The sequence below is a fragment of the Aquarana catesbeiana genome, linkage group LG07 (genome assembly GCF_042186555.1).
Source record: "Aquarana catesbeiana isolate 2022-GZ linkage group LG07, ASM4218655v1, whole genome shotgun sequence".
NCBI classification, from domain to species: domain Eukaryota; kingdom Metazoa; phylum Chordata; class Amphibia; order Anura; family Ranidae; genus Aquarana; species Aquarana catesbeiana.
The window spans coordinates 46,164,003-46,191,324 of NC_133330.1; the positions used below are offsets into that span (position 1 = coordinate 46,164,003).

General features: G+C 44.1%; 1 pseudogene; it reads left to right on the forward strand.

The window, feature by feature from the left end:
• The first annotated feature begins 5,652 nt into the window (after positions 1-5,652).
• On the forward strand, positions 5,653-26,658 carry LOC141102865 (interferon-induced very large GTPase 1-like; annotated as a pseudogene).
• The last annotated feature ends 664 nt before the right edge of the window (positions 26,659-27,322 follow it).

Genomic DNA, 27,322 nt, shown 5'->3' on the forward strand with positions numbered 1-27,322 from the left:
CATTGATCTCCCGTGATGGCAGATAGCACATGTTGGCACACTGTGTGCATCCTCCAAATTTGGCTTTTCTAAACATTGTCAAAATTTTTGTAAGATTGGACCACAATAAAACAGGTGATTTTGTGGGTTTTAAATTCGCCCCAAAACATCAATGATGTTATTATTTTTTTTAATAACATCACTGATTTGTTGCTGTATGTTGTGTAATTCGAGATTACACCCCATGATCTCCCCGATCAGGATCTGGGCACTTTCAGATGTGAAACGTTCTGGATCCCTCACATCACGATCACCTAAAAAGAGATAAAGAACAAAAAAAAAGGTCTCAAAAATCTGCCACCATCCATCTCTTTTACCTGAGCCTGTGGTCGCAGACACTCACCTGTTGTGGTGCCAATCTCCACCACATCTTCTTCTTCCTCCTGCTCTTCTTCTTGGGTTGGTGTTAGTTCCCCTTCTTCCAGAGGTGGGGGGTCTGTGGTCTCCTCGGATGAGGGGTGTCCTCCAAGTCTTTTCTCCCCTATGTAAAACAAAAATGGTATACTTAGCACACAGATATTTGATGGCAGAACTAGAAATAGGAAACATTGCTTGGAAGTGGGGTACAATTGTCTATTTTAGCCAAGTTCAAAGATGTATATTTTTTCTTGCCCTTTGTCAAGCTGCAATACTTTACCTGTTTGGTACAAACTTCACAGATGTAGCCCCCCCCTATAGTATACACTGGAGCACCTGTGTGCCCCCCCTAATAAAAAGGGTGTTCTTGTGTCCCACACTAGTGCTCCAGTTTCCAGATGTGAAAACAGCTGCTCAGTGTCCTCTCCTTACACACAACCTAGTTGGCATTTCATTCTAGTAACAAACCCATCTACACAAACAAATATTTGGCATCCAAGTAGGCCCCAAAAAAATGTGGGAAAATGCATATGGCCTAAACAATGGTGTTCTAGAGGCCGAAAGAAAAATGTTTGATACGAACGAATAATGGGCCCATGAACATTAAAGTTGCCCTTTTAAACGCTACAATTAATAAAAGCATATGGAGCAGCACGAACGGAATAAAGACAGAAAGAATAGGAACACAGCACAACTACTTACTTTTTTGCAGCACTCTCCGGATCTTTCGGTACTGCTCTGGCTCTCTCAACTTCAGGTCCGACCACCGTTTCCTGAGCTGATCTTTTGATCTTCGGACCCCGAAATTCCTCTCAAGACTCCTGACCACTTTCGCCATGATCTTGGCCTTTCGGATGTTCGGGTTGGGGTAAGGCCCATATTTTCCATCATAGTCGGACTTCCTCATGATGTACACCATCTCCAACATCTCCCCAAACGACATATTTGTGGCCTTAAAACGTCTCCTTCTGGAGCGGGACGTGCCTGGATCCGGGCTTTCCTCCTCCTCGTTGCTAGAATTAGCACGCACCTGCTGTAACTCCGCCATCATGCTCTTCCCCCACTGCGCGAACGAAAAGGGGCGGGGAATAGACTAGAAAGAACGTCAGGGGCGGGCGGAGTTACACGCATGCGCAGTGTGTATAAAGCGTAACACGCGTGCGTATTACGTACGATCTGTGAGCGGAGGAAGGAGCATTGGACGCGCCGATCGTAAGAACGAAGGTAAGAGACAAACTTGTGCCTATACTGCTTCTAGATTGAGGCCTATATTGTAACAAGATTAGGAGAGTTTTGTCTGACATTAGGCTTTGTCTTGTGTTGTGTCTTGCAGTGAACATGGATATCTTAATGAAAAACAATGACTTCATGTCAGTATTCATTGATATGCTAAGTGAGCTGCCCTGTCTGTGGGAGATTACCCACCCCCATTTCAAGAACCAAGCAAAGAGGAAGGCAGCACTGGAGCAATTGTGTGAAATTGTGAAGCAGGTGATCCCCACGGCAGACATCACTTATTTAAAGATTTTCATTGGTGGCCTGAGGAGCACATATCTGAGGGAACGCAAGAAAGTCCTGGATTCACAGAGATCCGGAGCAGCAGATGACATCTATGTCCCCAGGATGTTGTACTACGACAGGCTGCACTTTCTGGCAGGCCAGACTGAACCCAGGCCATCCCTCTCAAGTCTTCCTTCCACGCTTCCTTCCCCCCCGGCTGAGGCTTCTGACGCCCAACCTGGGCCTTCCAGGCGATATGTGGAGGAGCCCAGATTGAGCCAGGTATAGCATTCCTCTAAATATTTCTGCTTGTCCAATCAATGATGTTAACTAGATGTTAGTTGGGAGTACTAATTTATGATTGTGATTGATGATGCAAAAACTAAAACCATGTCCCTTTTTCATACACAGGGAAGTCTCAGCCAGGAGGTGGCCGGGCCGAGCCGGCTGGCTGATATCAAGGTCCCTCCACCCCCCCTGAAAACAGAAAGTGGCAGTAGGAGGAGTACCCTAGAGGAGGCGGCTATAGCATTCTTTTGGAGGGCTACAGAGGTCCTGGGAGCACCCCACACCATGCAGGAGAACATTGCTGCATTCATAGCAACTAAAATGCAGAGGATGGAGGAGGGCCAAAAAGCCATGTGTGAGGCCCTCATATTGGAGGCTCTGGAGAAAGGTATGAGGGGCCAAATTACACCTGACACACATCTTTGGGATGGTCCTCCTCCTCCTCCTGCAGGTCCTCCTCCTCCTCCTCCCTCCCCTCCAGGTCCCCCCAGTCCTCCTCCAGGTCCCCCCAGTCCTCCTCCTCCTCCAGGTCCTACTCCTCCTCCTGCCACATCTCCAACTGCACAGCCACAGCCCGGAAGGAAGCGTGAAAGGAAGACCAGACAGTGATTGCCCTGGGTTCAGTCTGGTCAGCCAAAAAATGCAGCCTCTTGTGGTACCACAGCCTGGGGACACAGATGTCATCTGCTGCTATCCGAGTCTCTGTGAATCCCGGACCAGACTGCCCTACCTTATATATGGACTCCTCAGGCCACCAATTTTGAGGTTGAAGAATTGTTGTCTGCCGTGGGGGTCCCAGGCTTCACTAATTTCTCATGTTTCTCCAGTGTTGCCTTCCTCTTTGTTTGGTTCTGATACCTTAATAAAGGATTTTTGTTTTGAATTATACTCTCCTATGTGTTTTACTTCAAAAATGACAGTTGGTTTGTGAGGATTCAGGTACATTTCAAATATACAATGTGAAATGAACAAGGGACACCAACAACAAACAATCACCTGGAGATTAAATAATAAAAGATATCAATGGTGTTGGGGTAACTTGACACACAAAACACACACAAAAATATTCTGGAGTAAAAATAAAAATAACATTGAACAAAGATCAGCCTTGGAAAAAATCCAAACATTAAAGAAAAAAAAAGGCTTAAAATCCAAAAAAATAAAAAATAAATAAATAAATAAAACTGTCAGATGTGACAACTAATAACAATATATTGAGGGAATCCCACTAAAAAAACACAAATAAAAGTTTGTGAGAAGTGTGTGTAAATATGAGCAGCAAAACTACTTAATTCTTGTCACATTATAAAGAAGAAGAGAGTGCGCTGTATTAAACCATTTTTAAGATTGCAGCATGACGAAAGTGCTGTATCCATTGCGAACGCTAAGTTTACCAGAACGAGCTGTCCCGTGTCGGTATTTCTTCTGAGCATGCGTGGCACTTTGTGCGTCGGAACAGGCCACACACGGTCGGAATTGACGCGATCGGATTTTGTTGTCGGAAAATTTTATCTCCTGCTGTCCAACTTTGTGTGTCGGAAAATCTGATGAAAAATGTCCGATGGCGCCCACACACGGTCGGAATTTCCGACAACACGCTCCGATCGGACATTGTCCATCGGAAAATCCGACCGTGTGTACGGGGCATTAGAGTCTGCAAAAAATCTGAGATTGGGGCACAGGTTTACCTTCCATCAGGACAACGACCCTAAACATACAGCCAGAGCTACAATGGAATGGTTTAGGAGTTCCCTTCACTGGAACTAAGGGGCCAAGCCCAACCCCTGAAAAATAGCCCCACACCATAATCCCCCCTCCACCAAATGATTTGGACCAGTGCACAAAGTAAGGTCCATAAAGAACATGGATGAGCAAGTTTGAGTTGGAGGAGCTTGACTGGCCTGCACAGAGTCCTAACCTCAACCCGATAGAACACCTTTGGGATGAATTCGAGCAGAGACTGCAAGCCAGGCCTTCTCATCCAACATCAGTGCCTGACCTCACAAATGCGCTTTTGGAAGAATGGTCAAACATTCCCAGAAGAGTTGAAACTATTATAGCTACAAAAGGGTGGGCCAACTCAATACTGAACCCTATGGACCAAGACTGGGATACGATTACAATTCATGCCAATACGTTTGACAATATAGTGTATCTGCAGTGTTCACTTATGTCTCTCCAAAGCTCTAAGTGTCGTTTCTCTCTGGTGCTTTGTTCCTCTGTTATCAGCATGAGTCACTTCTGAGAAGTTTTCCTAACACATGAGATAAATTTGTGTCGAGAGGGAAGGGGGGGGGGGAGTGCTCAGAACGAAACTTATCTATTCGCAATACAGTTCTGCTGTGTGTGGAGGGGGGTGTTTCTTTCCTCCAGTCAGCTCTCACACAATGTAACTGTAGTCTCTCCACCCTCTGCTCTCTGCTAAGACAGATAAAGAAAGATTTTTAACAGGATGTACACTTCTGAAGGGGTGTAGAGAGGGGAAGACTGCAAACTAATAAAACCTATGTGGGAGGATTTGTTTTATCTCTGTCTATCACCTGAGGCTGTTCACTTCACTTGGTATATGTGAGGGTTTACAATCACTTTAATGCTACCAGTTCCAAAACATACCTGTAAAGAAAAGTTAGATTAATACTTACCTTATCTCCATCTACCACCTACGACGCCTAGGTGAGGTTGATGTCACACTCCTGGTTAGCCCCTGGGGGATACAGTCAGAGCAGCCAAGATCTTGAGAGAAGATGCTCTTGCAATGAACTGAAGTGTCTTCTTGCAAAAGTTTGCCTGCTCTGCATTTCACCCAGCGATGCAGAATACAGAGGTATGGTGTATAGATAAATATAACCTTTTTCTTTATAGGTACATTTTGTAACTACTAACATTAGCTGATATTTTATGTGGACCTTGAACTGTACTGCAAGGTGCACTATAAAAGGCAAGTTCACCTTTTCATAAACAATGAAAAGCTGAAGTAATTCTGAAAAAACTCTACCTGGAACCCCCCTTCTTACCCCTGCACATAGCTGGTCCCATGTCACTCTCCCACTGCCCCTGACAGCTGCACACTCAAAATCTTTACCACATGGCTCCGGCAGCTGTGTAGCATCATAATGCAGGCTATGGTAAGCTGTGACTGGTTAATATGGCCTTTTCAGCCTTCCTTGGGGACCAGGTTCCAGAAGAAAGAAGTCTCAACAGAGATTCATATTGGTCATCACGGTCACATGGCCTCATTGGCCAATTACCACTCACTAGTGCCTGCGTTATGAAGCTACCCACAGATTATGTAAGGAAGATTTTAAGAGTTCAGCTGCTATAGTGGCTGCTGGGGACAGTGGGAGACTGACATGAGACCAGCTTTGTGCAGCAGGGATCGGGGGGTTGGGGGTGTTTGGAGTTTGAAATATGTACATATTTTAAATTAAAATGTATCTTCCTAAAAAAATTTTTATTGAATTTATAGAGATGTCAGGCCATAAACCCAACAACTGTTCTGCCAATACTGATCTTACCAATAAACTGGAGGAGAAAGGTTTGGATCCTAAGTACTGGCTTTCCATCTTAGAAGAATGTTTGGGTATACAAAATATTCAATCATTAAACTATATTGAGCCCGAAGACTGCTCTGTGATAGAGGAAAAAATTTGCTATCCCTGGGAAAAGAGGGCATTACATGATTTGTTTAATATACCTCACAGCGGTGCAAACATTTCTGAATTTCAAGAAAAGAGAAAGCAATTCATAAAGGAGAAAAATAAACAAGCACATAATCTAATAGCAGAGTTAAAAAAATGACATCTGAAGGAATAAGTCGACATGATGACATTGTTAAAGAGCGTGAAAAAGAAATGTGGAAGATTCTGGAAGTTTCTCCTGAATACTCAGCACTTCCTGAGAAATCATTGTTGGATCTCATAAATTACTTTGAAAAACAGATTTACTTTAGAGAAATGTCATTTTCAAAAACAGAAAACTTAACTGATGAAGAGGTCATTCAACATACATTCATCTGGAGGCCTAGCACTAGAGGGAATTTTCCAAACCAAAAACGCAGAAGATATTTTTAAGAAACGTGATCCCTTTTGTGTATCCCAGAGGGCTTCAAACTTGTTGGACCAGAACAAAGTCCTATTTTTGAACAAAAAGAATTTACCTCTCAGAAAACGGAATCAAATTTTCATAGAACAGTTGAGAAAATTGGGATAAGTTTAGGTGGCTCAATTACTGCAGGATTCATGGGATTTGGTCTAAAAAGTAGTTTTGGCTATAACAATTCTTTAGAGTCTGAGAACACAAGCAAACAGTCAGTTCAACATGCCTATGTTTGCACCACCAGATAGAATTACAATCCTTTAGCATCCTGTTACTTCAGAAAGGATTAGCTGAAACTTTCTACCTCTGCTCTAAATGCATTACAGAATGGATTCAAATGTACCAATTTTAAAAACAAATTGTTCAGAGTTTTTCCAGAGGTTTGGCTCACATGCTAATCTTGGACAAATCTTGGTGGAATACTCTGGTGGAAGGCATCCATGGAAGGAGTAGACAGCAGCAAGTTGGAAGAAGCAAAAAGGATGACCTCTGAAGCACTAAATGTGTATGTGGGTGTCAGTTTTGCTGGATTTGGAGGAGATATTGATGGGTCAAAAGCAAATACACAGGGATCTGTGCACATTTCAAAAACATCCAACCTTCAGAAAGATGTTCAATTGTTTGTTACTAAAACTGGAGGTCCATCCGAGGCTGATTCTCTCCCACAGTGGAAATCTGGTTTAATAACCAGTAACAAAACCTGGAGTGTCATAGATTGTGGACTTCAGCCGATACCAGTGTGGAAGATTATTGTGGACAATCATAAGGAGGAGTTTACAGATAATTTAAAACTTCAGTTTGATTGACCGTTACATGTCAGAGACCTCACCACAGAAATGATGATTGGAGAAAAAAATTACAAAATGCTTTAGAAAAAGCCAATTTATTGTGGCAGAGTATGGAGTTCTGGGACGCAAGTAATGCAGAAAAACACTTGCAGGAGTTAAATGACTTTAAAGTGGAACTCTGTAAAACAACAGGAAGTTACAGTGCTTGTAAGAATATTTGTCTGTAAGATAAAAACCTGCAAGCATTTTTAGTAAGTATTATTGACAAATACAAAGATAATTCTACAGAAGACACAAACCTTATAAAAGCTTTAATGAAATCTTTAGTGGAGCCTCAAATGTATTCCATTGAAAGTTTTCCCAATACGTCACGTATTATGAGATGGATATATGACTCTAATAAGGACGTGCTGTTAATATGTCCGATTTTGAAGAGCTTCTTAGTATTTTAGAGAATTCTGCGGAAGAAGTTCTGTAAGTTACTGTCAATACAAACTCATCCAGTGATCATCAATGTCAAGCAAAGAATAAAGCTACAATGAAGGTTAGTCTTTCATTGTATTCCTTTTTAAGTGCCGTAAGAAAAAAACAATCAAATGGAAACAGAATTATGCCCTGTACACACGGTCGGACATTCCGACAACAAAATCCATGGATTTTTTCCGACGGATGTTGGCTTAAACTTGTCTTGCATACACACGGTCACACAAAGTTGTCGGAAAATCTGATCGTTCTGAACGCGGTGACGTAAAACACGTACGTCGGGACTATAAACGGGGCAGTAGCCAATAGCTTTTGTCTCTTAATTTATTCTGAGCATGCGTGGCACTTTGTGCGTCGGATTTGTGTACACACGATCGGAATTTCCGACAACGGATTTTGTTGTCGGAAAATTTTATAGCCTGCTCTCAAACTTTGTGTGTCGGAAATTCCTATGGAAAATGTGCGATGGAGCCCACACACGGTCAGAATTTCCGACAACAAGGTCCTATCACACATTTTCCAGCGGAAAATCCTATCGTGTGTACAGGGCATTACTGTTGCTCTGTATTGCCAACAACTCTGGGTACAGTATTCAAAACTACAACTTTAAAAATCTTTTAGGATACAAAGAAATAGAGTTTCTAAAACATCAGATGCAAGAAACCTTTAAGTATACAGAGTACACAAGCATCAGGAGTCAGTGCACTGATCGGGCTCAAGCTTTTGTCCTGTACACAGCCCTGACACCTGTAGGTGAATACCAAGAAATGTCTCTAGAACTAAAAACAGAACGTCTACATTTTATGAAGACACATATGGCAGGACATATTTCTCCTGATGTCAATAAAATAATTAAACAATATTCAGAACATGAATGGTACAACATAGAAAAAGAGCTTAGAACATTTAGCTATGGGGAATCAACAGACATAGAACTGGAAAAAAATAAGATTGCCACTGAGCTGAATAATGTATGCAAGGAAAAAAAAACATCTACTAAAAATTATATAACAACTGATTACAGCTGCATTGACAAATACTTTTTACTACTGCTGAAGAGACTGGACCTTGAGAAGTATTACCCACAAAAAATGAAGAATGCTGATTTTCATAAGATTTTCAGCCTTCTTTGGTTGAAGAACGGATTCCTGAAGAAAAACAACTTCCTCTCCATTACCTGCATAAATTACCTACGTTGGACTATCGTGCAAGATATGTGCAGTGTGAATGTAATAGTGAACCTGTCCATGCAGAGGTGAGGAGCATTCGAAAAGAAGAAAACATGGACACAACTGATCTTTTAAAACAATTTCTAGATGATGAAAATGAAGATTTGGAGCAGCAAAATTCAAACAGCGAACAACCTATTCACCCAATGGATGTCCAAATGTCAATATTCCATTGTGCGAATTATTTCATTAGACAATATCTTTACTAGGGATGAGCTTCATGTTTGAGTCGAACCCATGTTCGACTCGAACATTGTCTGTTCACCCTTTTGGCCGAATTGCGAACGATATGGGCCGTTCGTGCCAAATTCGTGTGGCGCGTCACGGCCCATAATTCACTGCGGCATCGCAGTGCATTGCTGGCTGATGAATGGCCAAGCATGCACTATGACCCGCATGCTTGGCCAATCACAGCATCGCCTGAACAGAGAGCCGTAATTGGCCAAAGCCAAGGCCAACACTATATAAGGCCGCCTACACGGCGGCCCTGTGTAGTGTGTGTTCCGGCGTTGAGATAGATAGACAGAGAGACAGTGTAATTCGATTTAAGCTAGATAGATTAGGCAGGACAGTCAGTGAGTTAGCTGCACTTACAGTGTATTGTGTATATATATGCATCCCAGGTGTTGTGTGTGTGTATATATATATATATATATATATATATATATATATATATATATATATATACATATATATATACACACTGTATTCAGTTTAGCTAGATCCGTTCCTGTTATCTTGCTACTGACAGGCAGGCTTGTCTTGTTACAGTATTTACAGCTACCTGAAGAAAATTGCTGGTGTTCTTTTGATCCTATTAGTACCACAGTCAGGCAGCTAGACTATTTACAGTTAGTGCAGTGTTCAGCTAAAACTACAAGTTAGTGTAGTGCGACCTCTGCAGTGTTCAGCTAAAGCTACAAGTTAGTGTAGTGCGTCCTCCTCACAGTGTTCAGCTAAAACTACAAGTTAGTGTAGTGCGACCTCTGCACAGTGTTCTGCTAAAGCTACCTGTAGAAGGTTGGTGGTGTTTTCCTGATCCTATCACTACCGCAGGCAGCTAAATAAGCTACAAGTTAGTTTTTTGCGAGCTCTGCACAGTGTTCACCTAAAGCTACCTGTAAAAGGTTTGTGGTGTTTTCCTGATCCTATCACTACCGCAGGCAGCTAAATAAGCTACAAGTTAGTGTAGTGCGAGCTCTGCACAGTGTTCAGCTAAAGCTACCTGTAGAAGGTTGGTGGTGTTTTCCTGATCCTATCACTACCGCAGGCAGCTAAATGAGCTACAAGTTAGTGTAGTGCATCCTCCTCACAGTGTTCAGCTAAAACTACAAGTTAGTGTAGTGCGAGCTCTGCGCAGTGTTCAGCTAAAGCTACCTGTAGAAGGTTGGTGGTGTTTCCCTGATCCTATCACTACCGCAGACAGCTAAATAAGCTATAAGTTAGTGTAGTGCGAGCTCTGCACAGTGTTCAGCTAAAGCTACCTGTAGAAGGTTGGTGGTGTTTTCCTGATCCTATCACTACCGCAGGCAGCTAAATAAGCTACAAGTTAGTTTTTTGCAAGCGCTGCACAGTGTTCAGCTAAAGCTACCTGTAGAAGGTTGGTGGTGTCTTCCTAATCCTATCACTACCGCAGGCAGCTAAATAAGCTACAAGTTAATTTTTTGCAAGCTCTGCACAGTGTTCAGCTAAAGCTACCTGTAAAAGGTTGGTGGTGTTTTCATACTACAGGCAGACAGTTGATTTTACTAGCTGCAGTATCAGTACATATATATATATATATATATATATATATCCCAGCTTAGTGCAGCTACCGGCCATTAGTATGTCTGGAAGGCCAACAAGGAGAGGCAGACAGTCACAAGCAAATAAAAGAGGGCAAGCAGTATGATTGCTGACTGATTGTTCATGCCATTTTGTATAATTTGCAAAACCTTTAATAAAGAAAATTGAAAAGAAAAGAGGGCAAGCAGGCTCTGTGTCTAGAGGCAACAGTGCTGGTCGTGGAGACGGTGCATCCTCATCAGCACGTGGCCGTGGGACACGCTTGGCCTTTTTTTCGGCAGCTGGCCGTGTTGAGCCGCAACATGCGGAAGACTTGGTCGAGTGGATGACCAAGCCGTCCTCATCCTCCTCATCCTCTCTCACCCATGCTCAGGGTACTTTGTCTGGCAAAGCAGCTGCCAACGCGGCCTCTTCCCTCGGCTCAATGGCATCAGTGACTCCTTCCCTAGCCCCACCATGTCCTCCTGAGGAGTCCCTCGAACTGTTTGACCAGAGTGTTGGGTACATTCTCCAGGAGGATGCCCAGCGTTTAGAAGGCTCTGATGTTGATACTGAGCTAGATGAAGGCAGTAACGTGAGCACGGACAGAGGGGGTGCCCAAGAAGGACAGCAATCTGGCAGTCATGCTCCCCCTGCTGCAGCATACTGCCAGGTTTGCTCCAGTGATGAGGAGGGAGGGGATGATGAGGTCACTGATTCAACGTGGGTGCCTGATAGGAGAGAGGAGGAGAAGGCACATCACCAAAGAGGCAGAATGCCCTCCAGGGGCCAGCCTAAGGGCAGCACACTGACTGCATCACACCCCAAAGCTCCGCATGTGCAGGGCGCTGCTGTCTCTGAGCGTTATTCCAAAAGTTCTTTGGTGTGGGCCTTTTTTGAGACGAGTGCATCAGATCGCACTGCTGCTATTTGCAACATATGTCTCAAGCGTATCTCGCGTGGCCAAAACATCTCCCGCTTGGGCACCACATGCTTGACCAGACATATGTTGACCTGCCATGCAGTTCGTTGGCAAGCGTATCTAAAAGACCCACACCAAAAAACAGAGGACCTCTCCTTGCTCCTCATCAGCTGAGATCTCCAACCCCACTATACCTTCAGTCCTCTCTGAGACCTGCACTGAGAGGAATGAAGGGATAGAATTAGGTGTGTCACAGCCAAGTATTTGTGGGCAATCTGCTTTCGGTACACCAACGTCAAATTGTACCAGGCAAATTTCCCTGCCCCAGCTGCTGCACCACCGAAAGAAGTTCGCTCCCAGCCATCCACATGCCCAGCGGTTGAATGCTAGCTTGGCAAAATTGCTAGCACTTCAACTGCAGCCTTTTCAGTTGGTAGACTCTGCCCCCTTCCGTGAGTTTGTGGAATGTGCGGTTCCTCAGTGGCAGGTACCCAAACGCCACTTTTTCTCACGGAAGGCGATTCCGGCTCTCTACCGGTATGTGGAAGGCAATGTCCATGCCTCGCTGGACAGGGCGGTCAGCGGTAAGGTGCATATTACCACTGACTCATGGTCCAGCAGGCATGGACAGGGACGTTACCTAAGTTTCACCATTGGGTCATTGGGTGACTCTTCTGGAAGCTGGGAAGGATGCAGGACAAGGTGCAGTAGTGTTGGAGGTTGTTTTGCCATCACGCCTCCAAAATGCCACTACTAATGATTGTGACACACCTTTCTCCTCTACCCCCTCCTCTTCTTCTTCCTCCATGGCCTCTTCCTGTGCTTTGTCCTCGGAACCAGCGGTGCTCCGTAGGCGTTCAAGGGGCTACGCAAGTACGCAGGCTAAAAGATGCCATGCGGTGCTTGAGCTGGTGTGCTTGGGGGACAGGAGCCACACTGGGGCAGAGGTTCGGTCAGCTCTGCAGGGGCAAGTTCAGAGGTGGTTGATGCCACGCCAACTTAAGGCAGGAATGGTGGTTTGCGACAATGGCACCAACCTCCTCTCCGCCCTCCGACAGGGACAACTGACCCATGTGCCCTGTTTGGCTGACGTCCTTAACTTGGTGGTGCAGCAGTTCTTGGGCAGGTACCCGGGCTTACAGGATGTCCTGAGGCAGGCCAGGAAAGTCTGTGTGCATTTCCGCCGGTCATATAATGCCAGTGCTCGGCTGGCAGACCTCCAAAAGGAATTTAACCTGCCCAAGAACCGCCTAATCTGTGACATGCCCACCAGCTGGAACTCAGCGCAGGCCATGCTGCAGCGGCTGCACATGCAGCAGAGGGCCATCAATGAGTACCTGTGCGACTATGGCACCAGGGCAGGGTCAGGGGAGCTTGTTTTTTTTTTCCCCCCCGCCAGTGGGCCATGATCAGGGATGCATGCACTGTCCTGTCACCATTTGAGGAGGCCACGAGGATGGTGAGCAGTGACAGTGCATGCATCAGTGACACTGTCCCTCTTGTCCACCTGTTGGAGCACACGCTGCCTGGAATAATGGAAAGGGCACTTGAGGCAGAACAGAGGCAGGAAGGGGAGGACTTCCTTAGCTCTCAAGGCCCCTTTTATCCAGACAGTGTTCCTGCGTGCCCGCTGATCACACAGGAAGAGGACGAGGAGGAGGATTGTGTCAGTATGGAGGTGGAGCCTGGCACTCAGCATCAGCAGCAGTCTTTAAGGGATCAGTCCCAAGAAACACATGGACTTGTACGTGGCTGGGAGGAGGTGGCTGCGGACGTGTTGTCCTTAGTGACCCAGAGGACTCCGGACCGAATGCCTCAGCAAACCTACGCTGCATGGCCTCCCTGATCCTGCAAAGCCTGCAGAAGGATCCTCGTATTCGTGGTATCAAGGAGAAGGACCAATACTGGCTGGCAACCCTCCTTGATCCACGTTACAAGGGTAAGGTTGCGGACATTATTTTGCCGTCGCAGAGGGAGCAGAGGATGAAACATCTTCGGGAGGCCTTGCAGAAAGGTCTGTGCAACGCATTCCCAGAGACTGGGAGGTTACAAACTCCTGTTTCTGGACAATGTGTTGCTGAGGCTTCGGTCAGTCAAAGAAGGAGCGGTGGAGAAGGTGGCCGCCTGACCGATGCGTTCAGACAATTTTTTAGTCCGCAGCCCCAAGGTATGATCGGTTCCAGCAACCATCGGCAGCATTTGTTTTACATGGTGCAGGAATACCTAGGGGCAAGATCTGACTTGGACACCTTTCCCACCGAAAATCCTCTGGGTTACTGGGTCTTGAGGATGGATCACTGGCCAGAGCTTGCACAGTATGCAATTGAGCTACTGGCCTGTCCTGCATCCAGCGTTCATTCGGAACGCACATTCAGTGCTGCTGGAGGCTTTGTAACCGATCACAGGGTGTGTCTGTCCACCGACTCAGTCGATTGACTGACCTTCATAAAAATGAATCAGTCTTGGATCACCACCAGCTACCAAGCACCTGATGCTGATGTAACCGAATAATTTTTTTTGAAATCTCAGATCCCTTTAAAGACTGCCTATGCTGATGCTGAGTGACTATCCTGAGTAATTATCCTCTTCCTCCTCAATGATCATGCTGATAGCTTGTAAGAACATTTTTGGTTCTGGGCGCCGCCACCAGTGCCTAAGGCCCAATTTTTCAGCCCCTGTTTAACAGGGGCGTGTAATTACAATTTTTGATGCAATACTTTGCAGCAGGGCTCGTTCCTGCGTTCCAACTAGACTATCTGTGAGGGGTTGCAGTGTTGTGTCACCAGCACCAGTGCCTAAGGCCCAATTTTTCAGCCCCTGTTCAACAGGGGCATGTAATTACAATTCTTGATCTAATATTTCACAGCAGGGCCCGTTTCTGCGCCCACCAAGATTAACTGTGAGGACTTACAGTGTTGTGCCACCAGCACCACCACCAAAGGCCCAATTTTTCTGGCCCTGTTCAACAGGGGCATGTAATTACAATTCTTAATTGAATATTTCACAGCAGGGCCCGTTTCTGCGCCCACCAAGATTAACTGTGAGGACTTATGCCCCGTACACACGGTCGGATTTTCCGACGGAAAATGTGTGATAGGACCTTGTTGTCAGAAATTCCGACCGTGTGTGGGCTCCATCACACATTTTCCATCGGATTTTCCGACACACAAAGTTTGAGAGCAGGTTATAAAATTTTCCGACAACAAAATCCGTTGTCGGAATTTCCGATTGTGTGTACACAAATCCATCGCACAAAGTGCCACGCATGCTCAGAATAAATAAAGAGATGAAAGCTATTGGTTACTGCCCAGTTTATAGTCCTGACGTACGTGTTTTACGTCACCGCGTCCAGAACGATCGGATTTTCCAACAACTTTGTGTGACCGTGTGTATGCAAGACAAGTTTGAGCCAACATCCATCGGAAAAAATCCTAGGATTTTGTTGTCGGAATGTCCGATCAATGTCCGACCGTGTGTACGGGGCATAACAATGTTGTGCCACCAGCACCACCACCACTACCAAAGGCCCAATTTTTCAGCCCCTGTTCAACAGGGGCATGTAATTAGAATTTTTGATCGAATATTTCACAGTAGGGCCCGTTCCAGCGCCCACCAAGAGTAACTGTGAGGACTTACAGTGTTGTGGCACCAGCACTACCATCACCAAAGGCCCAATTTTTCTGGCCCTGTTCAACAGGGGCATGTAATTACAATTCTTGATCTAATATTTCACAGCAGGGCCCTGTGAGGGCTTACAGTGTTGAGGCCACAACAACACCTAAGGCCCAAATTTCTGCTGAGTATATAGGGCAGGCCCCTACTTTCAAACATCCAACTTACAAACGACTCCTACTTGCAAACGGAAGGAGACAACAGGAAGTGAGATGAAAACGAATCTACCCCATAGGAAGGGAAATTCTCTCCTGTAATGCCCCGTACACACGGTCGGACTTTGTTCGGACATTCCGACAACGAAATCCTAGGATTTTTTCCAACGGATGTTGGCTCAAACTTGTTTTGCCTACACACGGTCGCACAAAGTTGTCGGAATTTCCGATCGCCAACAACGCGGTGACGTCAAGCACGTACGACGAGACTAGAAAAGGCCGGTTCAGAACCAAGCGCGGCACCCTTTGGGCTCCTTTTGCTAATCTCGTGTTAGTAAAAGTTTGGTGAGAGACGATTCGCGCTTTTTCAGACTCGTGGCTTTCAGATCGTTTTCTGACGTTCAGTTTGTGCTTGTGGGTTTGTATCTGCTCTTCAGTGCGTGCAAGCAAGTTCCGCGTGACTTAGTTATTGTATTCTTGTTCGTTCGTTACTGTTTTTCAGGTCGCTCTTCACAGGCCTTGCTGTTCTTCAGTGCGTTCTGTTACTTTGTTCTGAGCAGCCGACCGTTTTCTAGCCATGTTGCGTATGCGTACTCCTCGTAGAGTTCGTGCTGTGCGGGGGCTTGGTGTTGGGGTCCTGACCTTGACACAAGTCCAGTCCATGAACAGGGGAGGAGTTCATGGACCAAGAATTGGTTGCTTCAGCGTGACCAGTTCTGTCATATGCCTTTGCTCCGTGAGAATAATCCTGATGATTTCAGGAACTTTCTCAGGATGACGGACCCCATGTTTCACCGTTTGTTGGCTTCGCTGACCCACTATATCAGCAGGCAGGATACCTGCATGGGGCAAGCCATCACTCCGGAGCAGAGGTTGGTCGCTACCTTGCGGTATTTGGCCACAGGGAGAAGCCTGCAGGACCTCAAGTTCTCGACAGGCATCTCCCCCCAGGCTCTGGGGATCATTATCCCAGAGACCTGTTCTGCCATCATTCAGGTCCTGCAGAAGGAGTATATGAAGGTAAGATTTTTATCCTTTTATATCACATTTTATTGTATTGAATGTTTGCTAATATATTGTATTTCTTTCCTCATTCCCTAATTACCATGATTGTAATATGCTGTGAATGTCCCCTTTGTCCTCATGCATGCTGGATTTTTATGTAATTATTATTTTAGGTCCTTCATACATATTTGCCCTTCAATAACCTCTCCAGCATGGTGTCTCCTGCCCTATATTCACCTCATGTAGTCACTTAACAATGTATTTTATCAGCTCCATAGTAGTCCTTTACCCCAAACACCCCCTAAAATGTTTGGAAATGTTATTTTTGATTTAAATTCAGGCAGAGGGCCAGAGGCTTTTTTTTGTGGTGTCCCCAAATTTTTTGTAACCCTCCCTCCCCCAACTGCTAAGTCAGCTGATCCCAATTCTCTATCTTCAATCATCTATCTGCTGACTTTGCCAAACCCATACACACTATACCCATCTCTTTACTGGTCAGATTTATGGATGAATTCCCCAAAGCATGTAGTGCAAGGGCCTGCCTGTATACTTTCCAATGGTACTGTTTAAAGTTCTTGTATCCTATTATGATCTTGATAGGTAATAGCAGAATGTTCAAATGTCCTCAAATGTGTACAGTGTGTATTTATATCTTTGTATTATGACACTTCTTACCTGTCCAGTGGGCTGCCAATAGTGTAACTAAGGAGGGGCTGTTCCAAGTAATACCCTGTATTTAGGCATTCATCTCTCAATGAAGTGAAGAGGGTTACCTGTCCAAGAGTTCCCCCCCCCCTATAATGTTAGAAATGGCCCATGAGGGGGGGGGGGGAATATGATAGGTGTACCTTATACTTTGTTGTTGTTAAATTCCCCTTAATAAATGCTATCTGGAGGTTGACCCATAATGTTTGTGTCTAATCTGCTTGCCAAGTTTCTGTGAAAAAATAGTAATGTTTCTTGTTTTTTACTCAACAGTTTCCTTCCACGCCACAGGAATGGCAGACTGTGGCCTCCCACTTTGCCCAGCGGTGGGAGTTTCCTAACTGCGGAGGGGCAATTGATGGGAAACACGTCCACATCGTCCCACCACACAACTCGGGGTCGTACTATTATAATTACAAGGGGTTTAATAGTATAGTGATGTTGGCGGTGGTGTCGGCTAATTACGACTTCTTGTATGTGGACGTGGGGAAGAATGGCCGGATGTCCGATGGTGGAGTGATCGCCCAGACGGAGTTCTACAGGCGTCTCCAGAATGGCAGCTTGGACTTGCCACCTCCAGAGGACAATGTTGAAGGTCTCCCATTTGTGTTCGTTGCTGATGAAGCATTTGCGCTGGGGGACCACCTGATGCGGCCATTCCCGATGAGGACCCTCACCCCGGAACAGAGGGTTTTTAATTACCGGCTGGCCAGAGCCCGAAGAGTGGTGGAGAACACATTTGGAATCCTGGCCAGCCGGTTCCGATTATTTATGACACCCATCCATATGGCGGAGTATAAACTGAACCATATAATACTTGCCTGCTGTGTTCTCCATAATTTTCTACGAAAACATTCAGCAAACTATGCTGGCTCAGTTGGGCCTGAGGCCGGAATCCCAAATACATCAACAATGACGGCACTTGAAAGTGGCCTTCCTGGCTTGCCCTCCCTGAATGCCCGTGATGTCCGGTTACGATACCTGGAGTTCTTTGCGGGTAGGGGGGCTATCAATATGCCAGACAATATGTGACACCTTTTTCAAATAAAAAACAACCAAAAGAAATTCTTGGTGGACATTTACTGCTTGTGTTTGTTTTAGCTGACCCTGACAGAAATGTGTTGAGTGCAGAAAATGTCGTGATTGGGTAACCTTATAAAAAACAGTGTTGGCTGGTACTTCCTAAATGCAAAAACACATTTCACTACAAGTGCACTTGCAACTGCACTGAACCTGCACTTGTAGTGCAAAGAGGATTTGCCCTTAGGAAATAACCCCCATTTGTGCATAAAACAACAATTACATCACCCCAAAAGTGTTGTAGTGTTGAGACAATAATCCACACATTCTTGAGTAAGGCACTTTTTTATACCTGCACAATCACATGCGCATTTACCAAAGGTTTTTAAAACAAACCAACATGTTTGTTGTATAACAATGTTTGCAGTAGCATTATGAAAAATCAAAATATCCATTTCAGATAAAACAGGCCTGTGTAAAACCAACAAGAAAGCCAAAAAACTTGAACTTACAAAGTTCACATTAGGTAAAACCTGAAGGCTATATCAGACATCAGTATTTATGAACTGTGTTTGATATAGCGTTCAGATGGGGGGAAATCACCCCTGGAAAAGCCAAATTTGGAAGATGCACACCAATTTACAAATGTCCACATGTGCTATCTGCCATCAGGGGGGATCAAGGGACGTGTTTGGGGGGAGCAAGCCCTTCCTCAACGCTACTTTATAATTGAGGAAGGGGTTGCCCCCCAAAACGCGTCCATTGATCTCCCGTGATGGCAGATAGCACATGTTGGCACACTGTGTGCATCCTCCAAATTTGGCTTTTCTAAACATTGAAAAAATTTTGGAACGCTAAAACAGGTGATTTTGTGGGGTTTAAATTTGCCCCAAAACATCAATGATGTTATTATTTTTTTTAATAACATCAGTGATTTGTTGATGTATGTTTTGCAATTGGAGATTACACCCCATGATCTCCCCGATGAGTATCTGGGCACTTTCAGATGTAAAGCGTTCTGGATCCCTCACATCACGATCACCTAAAAAGAGATAAAGAACAAAAAAAAGGTCTAAAAAATCTGCCACCATCCATCTCTTTTACCTGAGCCTGTGGTCGCAGACACTCACCTGTTGTGGTGACAATCTCCACCACGTCTTCTTCTTCCTCCTGCTCAGCATCTTGTGTTTGCGGTATTTCCCCTTCTTCCAGAGGTGGGAGGTCTCTGTTCTCCTGGGATGAGTGGTGTCCTCCGAGTCTTTTCTCCCCTATGTAAAACAAAAATGGTATACTTAGCACACAGATATTTGATGGCAGAACTATAGAAATAGGAAACATTGCTTGGAAGTGGGGTACAATTGTCTATTTTAGCAGAGTTCCAAGATGTATATTTTTTATTGCCCTTTGTCAAGCTGCAATACTTTACCTGTTTGGTACAAGCTTCACAGATGTAACCCCCCCTATAGTATACACTGGAGCACCTGTGTGGCCCCCCTAATAAAAATGGTGTTCTTGTGTCCCACACTAGTGCTCCAGTGTCCAGATGTGAAAACAGCTGCTCAGTGTCCTCTCCTTACACACAATCTAGTTTGCATTTCATTCTAGTAACAAACCCATCTACACAAACAAATATTTGGCATCCAAGTAGGCCCCCAAAAATGTGTGAAAATGCATATGGCCTAAACAATGGTGTTCTAGAGGCCGAAAGAAAAATGTTTGATACGAACGAATAATGTGCCCATGAACATTAAAGTTGACCTTTGGAAACGTTACAACTAATGAAAGCATATTGGAGCAGAACGAACGTAATAAAGACAGAAAAAGAATAGGAACACAGCACAACTACTTACTTTTTTGCAGCACTCTCCGGATCTTTCGGTACTGCTCTGGCTCTCTCAACTTCAGGTCTGACCACCGCTTCCTGAGCTGATCTTTAGACCTTCGTACCCCGAAATTCCGCTCTAGACTCCTGACCACTTTCGCCATGATCTTGGCCTTTTGGATGTTGGGGTTGGGGTAAGGCCCATATTTTCCGTCATAGTCGGACTTCCTCATGATGTCGACCATCTCCAACATCTCCCCAAACGACATATTTGTGGCCTTAAAACGTCTCCTTCTGGATCGGGACGTGCCTGGATCCGCCCTTTCCTCCTCCTCGTTGCTACAATTAGCCCGCACCTGCTGTATGTCCTCCATCATGCTCTTCCCCCACTGCGCCGAACGAAAAGGGGCGGGGAATACACTAGAAAGAACGTCAGGGGCGGGCGGAGTTACACGCATGCGCAGTGTATATAAAGCGTAACACGCGTGCGTATTACGTTGGATCTGTGAGCGGAGGAAGGAGCATTGGACGCGCCGAACGTACGAACGAAGGTAAGAGACAAACTTGGGCCTATACTGCTTCTAGATTGAGGCCTATATTGTTACAAGATTAGGAGAGTTTTGTCTGACATTAGGCTTTGTCTTGTGTTGTGTCTTGCAGTGAACATGGATATGGTACAGAAAGATAAGGACTTCATTTTAGTCTTCATAGAGATGCTAAGGGAGCTGCCCTGTCTGTGGGAGATTAAACACCCCCATTACAAGAACCAAGCAAAGAGGAAGGCAGCACTGGAGCAATTGTGTGAATTTGTGAAGCAGGTGATCCCCACGGCAGACATCACTTATTTAAAGTTTATCATTGGTGGCCTGAGGAACACATATCTGAAGGAGCGCTATAAAGTCCTGGATTCACAGAGATCCGGAGCAGCAGGTGACATCTATGTCCCCAGGATGTGGTACTACGACAAGCTGCACTTTCTGGCAGGCCAGACTGAACCCAGGCCATCCCTCTCCGGTCTTCCTTCCACGCTTCCTTCCCCCCCGGCTGAGGCTTCTGACGCCCAACCTGGGCCTTCCAGGCCACATGTGGAGGAGCCCAGATTGAGCCAGGTATAGCATTCCTCTAAATATTTCTGCTTGTCCAATCAATGATGTTAACTAGATGTTAGTTTGGAGTAGTAATTTATGATTGTGATTGATGATGCAAAAACTAAAACCATGTCCCTTTTTCATACACAGGGAAGTCTCAGCCAGGAGGTGGCCGGGCCGAGCCGGCTGGCTGATCTGCAGGTCCCTCCACCCCCCCTGGAAACAGAAAGTGGCAGTAGGAGGAGTACCCTAGAGGAGGCTGCTATCAGATTTTTTTGTAGGGCTACAGAGGTCCTGGGAGCACCACACACCAGGCAGGAGAACTTTGCTGCATTCATTGCATATAAAATGCAGAGGATGGAGGAGGGCCAAAAAGCCATGTGTGAGGCCCTCATATCTGAGGCTCTGGCTAAAGGTATGAGGGGCCAAATTACACCTCACACACAGCTTTGGGATGGTCCTCCACCTCCTCCTGCAGGTCCTCCTCCTCCTCCAGGTCCTACTCCTCCTCCTGCCACATCTCCAACTGCACAGCCACAGCCCGGAAGGAAGTGTGAAAGGAAGACCAGAGAGTGAGGACCCTGGATCCAGTCTGGTCGGCCAAAAGATGCAGCCTCTTGTGGTAACACAGCCTGGGGACACTGATGTCATCTGCTGCTATCCGAGTCTCTGTGAATCCCGGATCAGACTGCCCTCCCTTACATATGGACTCCTCAGGCCACCAAGTTTTGATGTTGAAGAATTGATGTCTGCCTTGGGGGTCCCAGGCTTCACTAATTTCTCCTGTTGATCCAGTGTTGCCTTCCTCTTTGTTTGGTTCTGAGCCCTTAATAAAGGATTTTTGTTTTGAATTATACTCTCCTATGTGTTTTACTTCAAAAATGATGGTTTGTTTGTGAGGATTCAGGTGCATTTCTAATATACAATGTGAAATGAACCAGGGACACCAACAACAAAAAATCTCATGGAGATTAAATAATAAAAGATATCAATGGTGTTGGGGTAACTTGCCACACAAAACACACACACAAATATTCTGGAGTAAAAATAAAAATAACATTGAACAAAGATCAGCCTTGGAAAAAATCCAAACATTAAAGAAAAAAAAAGGCTTAAAAACCAAAAAAAAAAAAACACATAAAAAATATAAAACTGTCAGATGTGACAACTAATAACAATAAATTGAGGGAATCCCACTAAAAAAACACAAATAAAAGTTTGTGAGAAGTGTGTGTGTGAATATGAGCAGCAAAACTACTTAATTCTTGTCACATTATAAAGAAGAAGAGAGTGCGCTGTATTAAACCATTTTTTACATTGCAGCGTGACGAAAGTGCTGTATCCACTGCGAATGCTAAGTTTACCAGAACGAGCTGTCCCGTGTCGGAATTTCTTCTGAGCATGCGTGGCACTTTGTGCGTCGGAACAGGCCACACACGGTCGGAATTGACGCGATCGGATTTTGTTGTCGGAAAATTTTATCTCCTGCTGTCCAACTTTGTGTGTCGGAAAATCCGATGGAAAATGTCCGATGGCGCCCACACACGGTCGGAATTTCCGACAACACGCTCCGATCGGACATTATCCATCGGAAAATCCGACCGTGTGTACGGGGCATAAGAGTTAATATGGGAAAAAATGTTCTCCTTTCCACTGGTGCTTTATCACCAATCCTTGTTTCACTAAAAACCCCAAATTTTCAAAAAACATTTGTCATTGGGACAAAAAGTGAGGTGAAATCTTCTGAAGAGGAGCACAGACAGCAAAGCAAATGTCACAGGGGTGATAACCGTTCCCTATGTTTTCCAAAAAGCTTAAAAACAGATTTTTTTGGCTGGAGCTACACTTTAAAAATGTACCAGTTCAAAATTACAAACAGATTCTACTTAACAACAAACCTACAGTCCCTGTCTTGTTTGCACCGCCTGTATACTGCTGTCCAGAGTATATAGGGCCTTGGGGCCCCACGTCTTTCCTTTTTTTAATTTGGGTGCGGGGTACCCCTTAATATCCACACAGGACCCAAAGGGCCTGGTAATAAACTGGAGGGTACCCATGCCGTTTGTCTCACTGATTTTTATCCATATTGCCAGGACACGACATTACATTAAAGTTGCAAGCAGTTTTAAATGACTTTTTTTCCTTTAAAAATGTCATTTTGTGCAGGGACTGTTCTAGGCACGGGAAACACGTGCCACTTTACAGCCATACTATAGACACCCCCCAGGTACGATATTTAAAGGAATATTTCACTTTTTTTTTTTTTTTTTACTTTAAGCATCATTAAAATCACTGCTCCCGAAAAAATGGCCGTTTTTAAAAGTTTTTTTTGCATTGATACATGTCCCCTGGGGCAGGACCCGGGTCCCCAAACCCTTTTTAGGACAATACCATGCAAATTAGCCTTTAAAATGAGCACTTTTGATTTCGAACGTTCGAGTCCCATAGACGTCAATGGGGTTCTAACGTTCGTGCAAATTTTCAGTCCGTTCGCAGGTTCTGGTGCGAACCGAACCTGGGGGTGTTCGGCTCATCCCTAATCTTTACACAAAACTTTCATTTTGTCAGTTTGCTCTTCCACTTTTGGTAACTCTTCCCAGTACAAGTTCTATAGAGTCCCCACTTTGGGCTTTTCAGGAAGTTAAAAAGAAGTGGAAAAATAAAAGTGGCAAATCTTATGACAAGTTCATTAAGGAAACAGAGGCTCCCATCATATCCTTCATTCGCCTTGGTTCATCTTCTACCTCTAAATCAAAGTTAATAAACTGGTTGATTAGTAAACAGAGGCATGATATCTTCTATCATAGACATTGCAGAGGAAGCACACAAAATCCTTTTCTAATGAATGGAGTGAAAGAGATTGCCTGGTATTGTCCAGGTGGAAAAGAGGATGACACATTTGATAACTGCATTGCATTCACTAATCTACATGGCGATGCCAGAGAACATGACCAGCAAGTGAAATTCTTAGAAGGAATTTTCTCAGTTATTGTCATTCTATTCACTGAATTTGATGCAAAAGGGGAAGATCTGTTACAGTGGCTGTTAACTACTTCCCGACCGGTGCACGACGATGTACGTCGGCAGAATGGCACGGCTGGGCAAATGGACTTACAGGTACGTCCATTTGAATTCCCCGCCGTGCCATTGCGTGCGCGCCGCCGGCAGCACGCGCGTGTGCCAGCCGGGGGCTCCGTGAGTCAGGTCACGGGTCCCGTGGACTCGATCGCCGCGGGGATACCCGCGATCGCCTCACGGAGAGGACGAACGGGGAGATGCTGATGTAAACAACATCTCCCCGTTCTGGCTAGTGACAAGTGTCACTGATCACTGCTCCCTGTCATCGGGAGCAGTGATCAGCATAGTGACACAGCTAGCCCATCCCCCCTACAGTTAGTAATCACTCCCTAGTACTGACTTAACCCCTCCCCGCCCCTAGTGGTTAACCCCTTTACTGCCAGTGTCATTTACACAGTAATCAGTACATTTTTAATCGCACTGATCGCTGTATAAATGACAATGGTCCCAAAAATGTGTCAAAAATGTCCGACATGTCCGCCATAACGTCGCAGTCACAATAAAAATCGCTGATCGCCGCCATTACTAGTAAAAAAAAAATTATTAATAAAAATGCCATAAAACTATCCCCTATTTTGTAAACGCTATAACTTTTGCGCAAACCAATCAATAAACGCTTATTGTGATTTTTTTTTACCAAAAATGTATAGAAGAATACGTATCGGCCTAAACTGAGGAAAAAAAAATGTTTTTTTATATATTTTTGGGGGATATTTATTACAGCAAAATGTAAAAAATAATGCGTTTTTTTCAAAATTGTCGCTCTTATTTTGTTTATAGCGCAAAAAATAAAAATCGCAGAGGTGATCAAATACCAGACAAAGAGAAGAGTCCTACAGCTAAGGGAACCAAAGTACGAATAAGTTTGAAAAACTGAAATGAAGCAGAATTGTTACAACAGATATTAAAAACTATACAGTCTTTGTTGGCTATTTCAAAGAAAAGATATTCACTTGACATATGTGCCAGTATTGCCAGGGAACATGGATTTGTAGTGGATGAAGACAAAGAACTATGAAAACAGGGAAAGGAACAAGCAAAGGTTTTACTGTCATTATTAAAAGAAAAAAGTGTATCAGCTTTGAAGAAAGAATGTCTGCCTTTACAAGGAGATCTCTGGAATAATTGGTGTAAGAAAGATAAAGAATTGACTAGACTGAAGCAAACAAGTAACATGAGTATTGAGCAACATCGGTGCAACATTGAGTCTAATAAAAAGGATATAAGGGATAAACAACTTAAACTTGCATTTTCCCTTAATGACTTCATGAGAACTTTGCTGCAGATCCTACAATGAAATAGCCAAGATTTACAAATGTACTTCTTTCATTGGTTTAACATGTATTTGAATGATCTGTCTTCCAAAACTCTTTCAGTGCTCTACCAGGAATACCGCAATAAATGGTTAAACAGAAAAAAGAAAAAGGGAATTAGAGAATATATCAGTTGAAATTGAAGTCTCAACTTTTGACCTTGAACACATTTTAAGGGAAATCGGGCAAATATATGAAGAGTTAGAAACTTTTTCAAAAAAAGATACATTTTCTTTCACTTTACCAAAAGTTGCTGCCAATCTCATGGTCTCAGGGTATCCGGTTGAGCTGGTGGATGGTAATGCTTCACATTTACCATTGAGGTGGATTGGAGCCATTCTGGATGAGCTGATTAAAATATTAGGAGATAAAAAGCTGTATATCCTCTCTGTATTAGGTATACAAAGTACTGGAAAGTCCACTTTACTGAATGCTATGTTTGGTCTTTATTTTGCAGTGAGCGCTGGCAGATGTACAAGAGGAGCATTTATGCAGCTTTTGGAGGTTAACAACAAACTCAGACAGGAAAAGGACTTTGACTATGTGCTTGTGGTAGATACAGAAGGACATAAAGCTGTTGAGCTCTCACAAAAAACTACACTTAATCATGACAATGAACTGGCTACATTTGTTATTGGCCTGGGTAACATTTTAGGAGAAAATCCTACTGAAATGCAAGACATCCTACAGATTGCTGTTCAAGCATTTTTGAGGATAAAGAAAGTCAATCTACAACCCAGTAGAGCTGCACAATTAATCGTTAAAAAATCGTGATCTCGATTCACCTCCCCTGACGATCTCTCCTGCAGAGTTTACTGATTCTTTCATATAAACAAGTGGAGAGATTTTATCTGCTCTCTCAGCTGTCAAAAGAAAGCATCATTCTGCCAAGTCTTTTAACTTGAAACATTGTAACTAAGCTTCCTTCTTAGATCAAAGGGATAAACTTCTGTGTAAATAAATAATCTGGGCAGATGGAATTGTCCCCCGGCCTGTGAATTTGAAGTTGTAATGGTTTTCAAAGCAACGTTGGAAGAAACAAGTCACCCATTTCCAGTAAGACAATGATGGGTTGTCTGGAGTAATAGACCAAGTATTGTAAGGATGTCCACCATCTCTGTATGTTTTGTAATAAATATGTCTGTCATCATCAAGCACATAATATATATCTGTACTAGATACAAGACTAGAGCAGATATCTATAGTAAAGTAATTTGTATTTTTCCATTTACCACCCTTCATAGCACGAGAGCGATGGTATTGAACACTGTGGTCACCATCATGCCCGGAAATAGTATTTGGGCATACGGCACCACAGAATGGACACTGTGCCCAGCACCCAGAAAACTGCTTAGATAGATTTTTATGAATCATTTTTACAAGATAGGTAAGTTGAAAGCATTTGAAAAATAAATCTTTGAGCTTTTCCATCACAGTTTTGAGAGCTTTTGTCATTGCCTCCTTTTGAGATCATGACTTGACTGCTTCACATCACTTCCAAGCTAAGAGCAGAAAGTATCCAGCACTTCACTGATATCACCCTGTTTGTCATTGACTATTGTAGTTGATTTGTTGATGGCCTTTAATATAATGTTCTCAAATTCATCCAGTTTAGTGTTTAGAATTTCTGATATGTTCTTCTTGTCTTTACAATGTTGTTCAACGTACTTTTGAATAAAGTCAGTAATTGCAGATTTTGGATCATTAATGTAGTCTATATACTGCTGAAAATTTTCCTCCTCTGCCAGTGACCCGAGTAGACAGAACTCTAGTTTTGATCTGTTTCCATTCAAAGCTTAAAGGTTACCCGTTACCTCACCAGCTAAGTGTATTGCAGATTTCTCATCAACACCTTGCCGGATGGCCTCTTCCAATTTGGTACACAAGAAATCTGCCAATGGTGTGATTTTTCCCCTCTCAGGAGAGTTTAAAACTTTGCCAAAATTAATTTCTCCTATTTCCTAGGTAGACAAGGGGGTCATTCGCTTTTCTAAAGGCT